General features: G+C 35.7%; 1 long non-coding RNA gene across 1 annotated transcript; it reads left to right on the top strand.

The window, feature by feature from the left end:
* The first annotated feature begins 2,071 nt into the window (after positions 1-2,071).
* LOC307158662 lies at positions 2,072-9,751 on the top strand. The gene is made up of 5 exons (XR_013821257.1): positions 2,072-2,274; positions 2,718-2,763; positions 3,583-3,643; positions 4,660-4,693; positions 9,443-9,751. It is a non-coding gene; the product is annotated as an uncharacterized lncRNA (long non-coding RNA).
* Positions 9,752-10,092: the final 341 nt, after the last annotated feature.

The following is a 10,092-nucleotide window of genomic DNA, read 5'->3' as shown; positions in this document are numbered from 1 at the left end:
AACGTCCACAGACAGCCAGAACTAGTTCAGAAAAGACGTTCATGCTGACTATAATCTGGACGTCCTTTGACATCCAGAAACAGTCCATGGATGACGTGAATAAAGATGTCCAATCCGGCCATAATCTAAACGTCCACTGACAGCCAGAACTAGTTCAGAAAAGACGTTCATGCTGACTATAATCTGGACGTCCTTTGACATCCAGAAACAGTCCATAAATGACGTGAATAAAGATGTCCAATCCGGCCATAATCTAAACGTCCACTGACAGCCAGAACTAGTTCAGAAAAGACGTTCATGCTGACTATAATCTGGACGTCCGTTGACATCCAGAAACAGTCAATGACTGACAGCCAGAACTAGTTCAGAACAAAATGACAAACAATATCTGTAAATTAATTAACTGACTGTAAATTTACGGACTATATCATTAACTGTTAAATTGATCTTGCTGGTCAGACACCAACAGGGTTCATGATGCACACATGATGCTTTTAAGTCCTCCTGGGAAGTTTGTATTCATGAGGTTTTACTATTTGTTTTTTTTTTATGTTTTAAATTAATTTATGAAGCCACTGTAAAATGTATCATTACATGTTATATTGTTATACTATAATACTGTCATATTTTGTGCAGGCATTAGCTTACTTCATTGTAAATAGAAAAGCCTGGCAATGTAACTGCTAAATACCAAAGTATTGTGGTATTACATGTTTCTCACTGACACACTCATAACTCTTCAAGATCGGGCTTAAAGAAAATCCCAAGCTTCCTACTCATATTTTCATCATTGTGGCGGCGTTCATGTATGTTCAATTTGTAAATACGATCTTTATGATACAGGTATGTCTTGAGTGCATCAATAGCTCTAGTTTAGGGACAATCCATACAAACAATCTTTACTAAACAGACTGTCACAGTGAGAAGATTTTTGTCCTTTATCAATGCTAAAGGCCTAACCACTGCAGTTAACACCATGCTGTTAAATAAACGTCTGTAGACAAGTCTTAAGGTTAGGGTTAGGGTTAACCTTAATCCTTAATTTCTAACCCAGACCCGGTTTCACAGACAGGGTTTAGATAAAGCCAGGATTTGTCCTTAGTTCAATTTGGGTATTTCATTATAGCTTCTAAAAATGTGCTTTAGAACAACAACAACAAAAAAAAACATTACTGGCGTGCATCTTGAGACAAAACAATGGCACTGCCATAAGATATGTCAGTGCAAGTTGCTTTCAGGTAATACAGCTCAAACATGCATTTTAGTTTGGGACTACAGGCTTAAGTCTTGCCTGTGAAGTGTGAAACCCGGGGTATTATGTTGTAACTTGTATATAATTCTGCCAATGTTACCAAAGTGTTGCGTTGGACAGAGGATTAACTCTAAACCAACAGGTTGTGTACCAATGCCTCACAGGGTGATAAAGGATGTTGACATTATTAGGCATAAGAGTGTTTCTAAAGGAAAGGTCAAGAATTTGTGAAAGTGTAAAAGGGTCATTATTGGTCACATGAATGTAACTGTCACTCACCACCATGATACCAATTCATTAGATTTTCATATAGATCTACATACAGAATTGTATATGAATATGCAGTGTTTGCTCTGTTTAATATACTGTTTGCTCTATTAAATTGCACTTTATCAGAACAGTGGTAAATAAATATTGTATATGGTCAGTTACTGTAAGTTCTTACAGTATTTTTAATCTTTAATTTTTAATGTTTAATTTTTAATCATGCACTGCAATGAAAAAAACAATTTAACCAATTGATTAAATATAACAGCCAGCCTACAAATCCTACAACCAAATAAGCAGCACATTATATATATATATATATATATATATATATATATATATATATATATATATATATATATATATATATATATATATATATATATATATATATTCATATTTTCCAGTAATTACAATGTTGCCACACTATTGGCTGTCTCTCCTCGCTGTTTTGAGCATGATTGGTTATTCTCTGTTTATTCTGACTGTCATCCAGCAATCTAGCCAATGACAACTATGCGCGCCTTTACGAGTCAAGTTTGAATAAACGTCAGTTGAGCGAGTCGGTGTTTGCTTTGCTGCTGCGCGGGATCTTCAATAGCCTATTCTGTGGGTTTTACATCGTTTAAAACATGGATTATTTTACATCGGACTGCTAAATGTTTATTTTGAGCGAGTTGCTGGATGTAAATGAAGAACAAACCAGGAATATGGACAAAGAATTTTAACAACGGACATATTGCAATCTACGGAAGGTAAATAACTTTATTTTATACAAATTCTGCTACGTCAAGATATAGTGTATTAAATTGAGAATCTAAACGCGATTAGATCAATATTATTAGTGCATACGGTATTCCAATGAATTCATGTTATGTGCTGCTAGCATGTGTAACTTGTCTATGATAAAAAAATAAATAAAAAAACTCAGCATGGGAGCTTTACAACGAGTGAACTGAGAATATTGTATCTTTAGACAGAAAGGAACTGTCACAGTCTTACTCTAAGAATCTGCAAACTAGGCTTTTGAATCTATTGTTGATCTCGGGATGGCTAACCGATCAGTTAAATTAACGAGTCGTAATAATATGTTTTGGAGCTGTTGAGTCAATTTTGCAAGCTTTTGCAAATGTCTCCGTTAGTAAGTAAAACAAATAATAATATTGATGTGTATGTGTGTGTTTCCTTCATGATCCAGGCATTTTGGGAATAAATATTATCCAGCCACACGATGTTCAGATGCGGTGAGTATTGTCATAAAATACACGTGAAATAGAGGCAGAACATGTGAATCTGCTCAAATGCACTAGTTCAAACCCTCCAGACAAGCTTTATCTTCTTGAGTTTACAGGCCTAGCTGACCCAAAAATAAATGTCTTTCAAAATGAAAGTATTTTCAAACCTGTATAACTTACTTTTGTGAAACACAGGAATTTTGGGAATAAAACAACTGTATTCATTGTATGACAAAAATAAAAGGCATTTTCCAAGATATCTTAATTATGGTTCTACATAAGAAACTCATACAATTTCAACATGAGGGTGAGTAAGCTACATAATGAGATTTTTTTTTTTTTTGGATGAGCTGTTCTTTTAAGGACATTTGCTAAATTAACCATGTTTTTTATTATAGTGTAGAAACCATGTTTTTATGGTGGATTGATTACAATAATTTATTAAGTGAGTATAGGAGCAGGCTTCACTGCATATATTAATAAACTTTTAGAGTGCTGGCCTGGATAATTGTAATACGTAAAATAGGAAAGAGGGCCACACTATGCATAACCTTTTATTTGCAAAAATGCATTTCGGCGCGTGCAAACTGATGAAGGCACGCGCCAAAACGTGTTTTTGCAAATAAAAGTTTATGCATAGTGCGGCCTCTTTCCTATTTTACGTATTACAATAATTTATTACCATTTGGTTAGTGTTGCAAAACATTGTTAATTTTTAGTAAGGGTTCTCCAGATTTATATAACACTTATGGAACATTAAAAAATGGTCCTATGTTACCCGATCAATAATCCTATTAACACACTTTTTAACAAAATTTTTATTTTTAGATCAAGCATTGGACTTACGGAGCAGAATAGGCACCAACAGATAAAAACAAGTCCATCACTAGTAAGTATCCACTGCAGTATCTGGTTACACTTTATTTCGATAGTCCACTTTAGACATTCTACTAACTATAAGTAACTTTTCAACTACATGTCAACTAACTCTCATTAGAGTATTAGTAGGCTGTACTAGACAGTCAATAGACTGGTAGGTTAAAGGAGAACTCCGGTCAATTTTAACATTGAGCTCATTTTTTTGTAAATTTGGAGTGCTGTCAGTACAGAGAACAACGACAAAAATCGCTGTTGCCTACACCGTGTTATCCTCTTTTTAAAATTTGCACCCTGTTGACTTCAATGGGGCAATATTTAAACCTGCTTTTAGCCTCTTAACATCCTTGATGTGTCATTACAAGTGCACAGGTCATGTGAGTGATTCCTTCAGAGTGAACACGGGTCAATCTGACTGCAGTAGATGTGAAAGATATGAATAAAAATGATGTTATTTAAGCCAGCGCAAATACCTGTATTTACATCCTGTTTTCGGTTGAAGTCCACAGTAGTCGATTGTCGAGTTCACGCGCATAGGTTTAGTTACCTATGATCACGCGCGTGAACTCGGCAATCGACTACTGTGGACTTCAACCGAAAACAGGATGTAAATACAGGTTAAAGCTAGATATGGTGGAAGAGTTCCATTTAACATTTGTTTGGGTTTGCTATATTACACAAATTTAATCATACCGAAGTTCCATAGGTAAAACTTCTATTAATAGATGCGTTAATGTAACTACCTGCAGGGTTAAAAGAAAAGACGTCAAGAACACACAAACTTAAGGAACTTTTACACAACAACAATGTACTAAAAACGGAAGAGTTTTTTCTTTGTACAGATGACAACGTTATTAAAACGATTACCGTTTGGACAGATCCACTGTGTTAATCTACATGTTCCTTCTTTTGGTGATGCACATTTTTCTATCAGACATAAGTTTTAGATACCAGACAAAACGAATGAAATGTGACCCATGCTAATTAATTCCCCCCTTTTACCTCTCTCTTTTATCTTTCTGTGGTCAGGATCCGTCATTCATCAGAACAGCTACCAAGATAAGTGAGTATTCGTCCTCTACCTCCTTTGTCTCAATGTTATTTCAACACAATTGGTCTCCAAAGTACTATATGTATGTGTTTATATTAGGGGTGTAAGATTAAGAAAATGTCATAATTCGATACAATTGCGATTTTCGATGCAAAAACGATTCTCGATAAATAAAAAAACGATTCACAGTATGTAAATGTAGTTACTTTTCCTATGTAGGTATTAGGGATATGCATCTCCATAACTGAGGCCGATACGATACGCATCTCGATGCATAGCCAACGATACAATACATTAATGATACATATAAGCAGCTGCCAGCTACCGATGCAATGCAATACGATTCACTATTATTACGATCCGGTGCGATTCGATTTCGATTCAACGCATTGCAAAAATATGATGCTATGCAATTCAATATGGTATAGATAGTTAACTTTTATTTCTTTTGTTCAGACATAGGGCAAATCATAAAGTAGCTTAAGTGCCATCTGACTTTTAACACATGGCTCTCTCACAATCAAAAGATTTGGTTTCCACAAAAAAAGCAGGGACTGTAGGCTAACTGACCAGAAAGCAGGTGCTGTTATTATGTGCTTCACGGGCCGTTTATCAGTTTGGACCAGTGCAGCACGAGCCAATCTTGATCAAGCGACACTGTTACTAGACGGCGCTAATAGATCCCCACTGAAGTAATAACATCGCTGCGAGATCTAGTGAGAAGCATTCATATTTCTCTGTTATTAATGGATCAAACAGCGCTGATGTGGAAACATTGTGCCATGAATGAACAATCCAGTGTCCACAGATCAGCAACATTCACCATGGATTTACTGTAGTAACACTAACTGTAACCATGGAAGTATGGCAGGAATAGTAGGCTATAATGCTTTCAAGTTACATTACGTTGGTTTTATTTTGACATAAATAAAATTACTGCCCTCAAATGTTAATCTGAACTAAAATAAACCTTTGTTTATAACTACAATATTACATTTCATTTTTTTCAAGGAGCTGTTTTACATGCTTCTAAGAGTCAATTATAGCTTCATCATTCCTCAAAGTAAAAAAAAAATCATACTTTATGATGTTAGGTTTAATAAAAAAAAAAAAAAGTTACAAATATTAAATCAAGGAAATTTCTCTGGCATTTCTTTCTTTTTCCTGTATCGAAAACGTACCTTACCGTGACACAAGTGTATCGTATTTAACCGAACCATGAATTTTGTGAACCGTTAACTTACACCCCTAATATGTGTGTGTGTGTGTGTGTGTGTGTATATGGGGCTGTTTAAACCTGGCCACTTGATGCGTTTTCTCAGATCGGATAGCTATCTGTTTTATCACAACAATTCCATTTACACCTTACACCTTTTGCAAAACGGATATAAATCCGATCTTCGATTCCCTCACTATGCAAATTTAATGGCGTTCACGTCACCGAAAGCAACAGATATGAGCTGCATTTTATTGATCATCCGTTAAAGGAGAACTCCGGTCAATTTTAACATTGAGCTCATTTTTTTGTACATTTGGAGTGCTGTCAATACAGAGAACAACGACAAAAATCGGTGTTGCCTACACCATGTTATCCTCTTTTTAAAATTTGCACCCTGTTGACTTCAATGGGGCAAGTTTTAAAGGTCCCATTCCATGGATTATTTTTATTATTTTATCATGTTTCCTGGGGTGCCCTTATAATGTTAGTATGTTTTTTAGATCAAAAATTGTTATAATTTAGAAATAAAAGGCATATTTCCTAGCCTGATTTCATTCCCTGGTTTGAACACTCTGTTTGAAGGGGCGTGTCTGCTGTGAGACTTCAGTGTAAACGCCCTCTGCTGTGATTGGCTGAAATGTTTGCATATGAAATATCTGGCATTACATGTGGAACTATCTGGAAAACTTTTACTATTACAGCTATTATACGTTTTTACTATTACAGCTATCGGGATTAACGAATCGTGAGAAGTTTTTTAAGTATTTAGATCTATTCCCATCACATAAAAGGTTGCAGTGATGAGCATATTGAGCAGATGACAGTCTGTTGATGGCGTGAAAAAAGATCTTATCACTTTCTGCACTCTCACTAATGATTTCACCAATGCAAACATGAGGTATATAAATACAGTAAGCGCTTCGTTGTGCAGTGTAACAGCGTCATTGATTTCATAACGAGTTTTGTCAAGTGTCCAGATAAACTCGCGCTGTGTGATTGACAGCTTGGGCGATTGGAAAGGGATTGTTCTTTGATCGCTTTCTGTATATTAATCACAGTTTAAGTAAGATTATTTTCATCCTACTAAGAGAAACGATGTGAAGTTGATCGCTACTTCCATAGTAAATCACTACTTACCGCTTGCTGGAATATAGTTGAAATTGCCCCCTTCGTCAGGATGAAACGCTGAGAGAAGTCTGCTTGATATTATCCCAGGTTAGAATAGGGCTGGGCGATAAAACGATAACGATAATTATCGCGATATAATTTTTCTCGATAAAACGATATCAAGAGGTCGTTAAATGTTCGATAATGTTTATGCGCCAAAAGCGGAACGAAACTCATTTGAACCGCGGCTCATTTTATCCGCTCGGCTCAAAGTCCAAACGGCAGCGCGAGCGCGAGCTCACTAAAGTTAGAGCAGATGCGTTTACTCTGATCGGTCTCGGTCATGAAATCCAGTGAGAAGCGCTTGAATTCAGCGAGGAACACAAATGTCTCAGTGATTTAAACCAGCTTAAAGGCAGATGAAACAGCGCTGACAAACTGTGCGCAACGATACAGTCTGAAGGCTGAAATTCCCATCATTTACCACGGATTTACTGTTAGCTTAGTAATATTAACTGCACTATGAAATGTAGGATATACATTGAATTGTATTATATTATTAATGTAGACAATGTATTAAAGGACTAATGGAATATAATTACAGTATTTAATAATGTATTTAGACTACTGTTTTTCATACAAATACCATAGAAACCATAAAGTTACATTTTGCCATGATAGTGAGGTGCTATAGGCTAGCCCTGGTTTTATCTGTGGTTATCATGATCTAAATGCATGATAGGCTACTGGATGACCAATGGTTAAGTTTAATAAAACTCAAACAGTCAGAATATTACATTTTACCAAAAAAAAAAAAAAAAAATTAGCACATGCAGAAACTAAGAAATTGTCCAATAAATATATTTATTTTGTTAAGGAAAAATGACAAATGTTTGTCATGATATGTTCTGACAATAAAGAGTAGTTTAAAACCACAGTTAACGCTCTGGTTTCTACAACTTTCACTTAGGAGCAAAAATCTGCCTTTAAACTTTAAAGAAATAAAGATTTGACTTTTATCGTGATAATTATCGATATCGACTGATATAAAAAAAATTATCGTGATATTTTTTTTTGGCCATATCGCCCAGCCCTAGGTTAGAAAAACAGTCCGTGGTGAAATGGACAGAGCAAACTAACAACTTCGAATTAAACTTTTGCGGTATCCGATTATAGATAAACATCAACCGTCTGTTGACATTTCGCCATCAAAACGCCTGTGTTCCACGGTAAAAACACGGTTCTAGTGATGTCATTAAAGAAGGAAGTAGAGGGGTGTAGTCCAATCGAGCCGTTCGTTGTAGTCAACTTCTGTTAAATAAAATATCTCGCTTGTCATTGAACTTTGAGCTTTATAATTTTACAGATATTATTTATACTCTAACAACAACATTACACACTAACTAAAGTTTGAAACATGGGATCACGAAGAACGGGACCTTTAAACCTGCTTTTAGCCTCTTAACATCCTTGATGTGTCATTACAAGTGCACAGCTAATGTGAGTGATTCCTTCGGGGTGAACGCGGGTGAATCTGACTGCAGTAGATGTGAAAGATATGAATAAAAATGATGTTAATTCAGCCAGCGCTCATACCTGTATTTACATCCTGTTTTCGGTCGAAGTCCACAGTAATCGATTGTCGAGTTCACGGGCATTGGTTTAGTACCTATGATCACGCACGTGAACTCGACAATCGACTACTGTGGCCTCAATGTTAAAATTGACCGGAGTTCTCCTTTAAAATTTCTAAATCAAAGACCGCAATAGGAGAGAGCGCAACAGCCTTGGTAATATCATTTCGTTTCTTTACTTTTAAAGATGATAACTGTGTTAAGCATCGGGGGCTTACTTTCACTTTGATTTCCGCTAGTTTGCAGGTTGGCTTGATGAATAACGTTAGATGGTCAGCGGCGATGCGGCAGTAGCGTCGTCATAACTGGCTATAACATGACATATAGCCTATAACACGCTCTCACACCTTTATTTTAGAGCGTTTTTGGGAGGAGTAAAATGTACATATGATATGTGGTTTCAACAACCAGATGCATTTACACTTGTCCAGTATCTTCTGGAATGCGGCCCAGACCTCCTCCTGAAGTGGTTTGAGCAATCAGATTCAAATGCGTCACGAATGTGTTTCGGAGGGCATTTACACCTGGTCTTTTCAAGATCGTATAGCTATCCGATCACCAAAATCGCATGAAGTTGTAAATGGCCCCTATGTGTGTGTGTGTGTGTGTGTGTGTGTGTGTGTGTGTGTGTGGAATGCCTTATATCAGGCTTGATGTAATTTTACTTGATTTGTGATTTATTTCATTTAATTGATTCGAGTACTCAAATTTTCAACTATGTATCTCTGCTATAAGCTAAACCACAACAGTGGCATTTGTATTTATTTATTTTACATGTTGATTTTTTTGCTTTGATTGTAGCTGCTGTCATGAAATGGGACCCAGCTGCAACAGAGGCCCAAATAAAGTCTGCAGCCGATCATCTGAAACTGCTTGCTGCTATAAATGAAGCTTGTGAACCTTATAGCAGCCATATTTTGTTAATTGTTATGTTATAGCCTATATTGTTTTAACAACATTTTATAGATTATTTAAAGGGAAAATGTGTTAATTTACAACTTAACTGTTCTGGTTTTTAAGTTTGATTGTGTTAATGTATACTTTATTCTTCCGGCTGTTAAGTTTTGGTCCAGCAGAACGAAATAGTAATAAAAATATATTTTGAGATTTAAATAGTTGATTTCTTGGAGTGATTAGTTTGGTTTACAGGAAAATGGTAAGCAGTTTATTACAGTTATATTGTTAAGATATACAAATGCAATTATATACACTACACAGTTATTCAATTGAATATTCAATATTATCAATATTCTTTAAAATCTTATTTAGGTCTATGGTCTGTGTGTCTGCAGTTTCATGACACGACAACCATTAACAATGAGTAACTGGGGTTTTCTCAGTGAGAACTAGCTCACTCACTGCCACTGTTTTGTAAATATTTGTAAGTAAATATTTTTTAAAGTTGGATCCTTGCAAAATGCACATATGGGATTTCCATGTCAGTATGGGTC

This window comes from Squalius cephalus (genome assembly GCF_949319135.1).
Source record: "Squalius cephalus genome assembly, chromosome: 5".
Classification (NCBI taxonomy): Eukaryota; Metazoa; Chordata; class Actinopteri; order Cypriniformes; family Leuciscidae; genus Squalius; species Squalius cephalus.
Note: the sequence above shows the minus strand (reverse complement) of the source record. Positions and strands in the feature narration are given on the sequence as shown.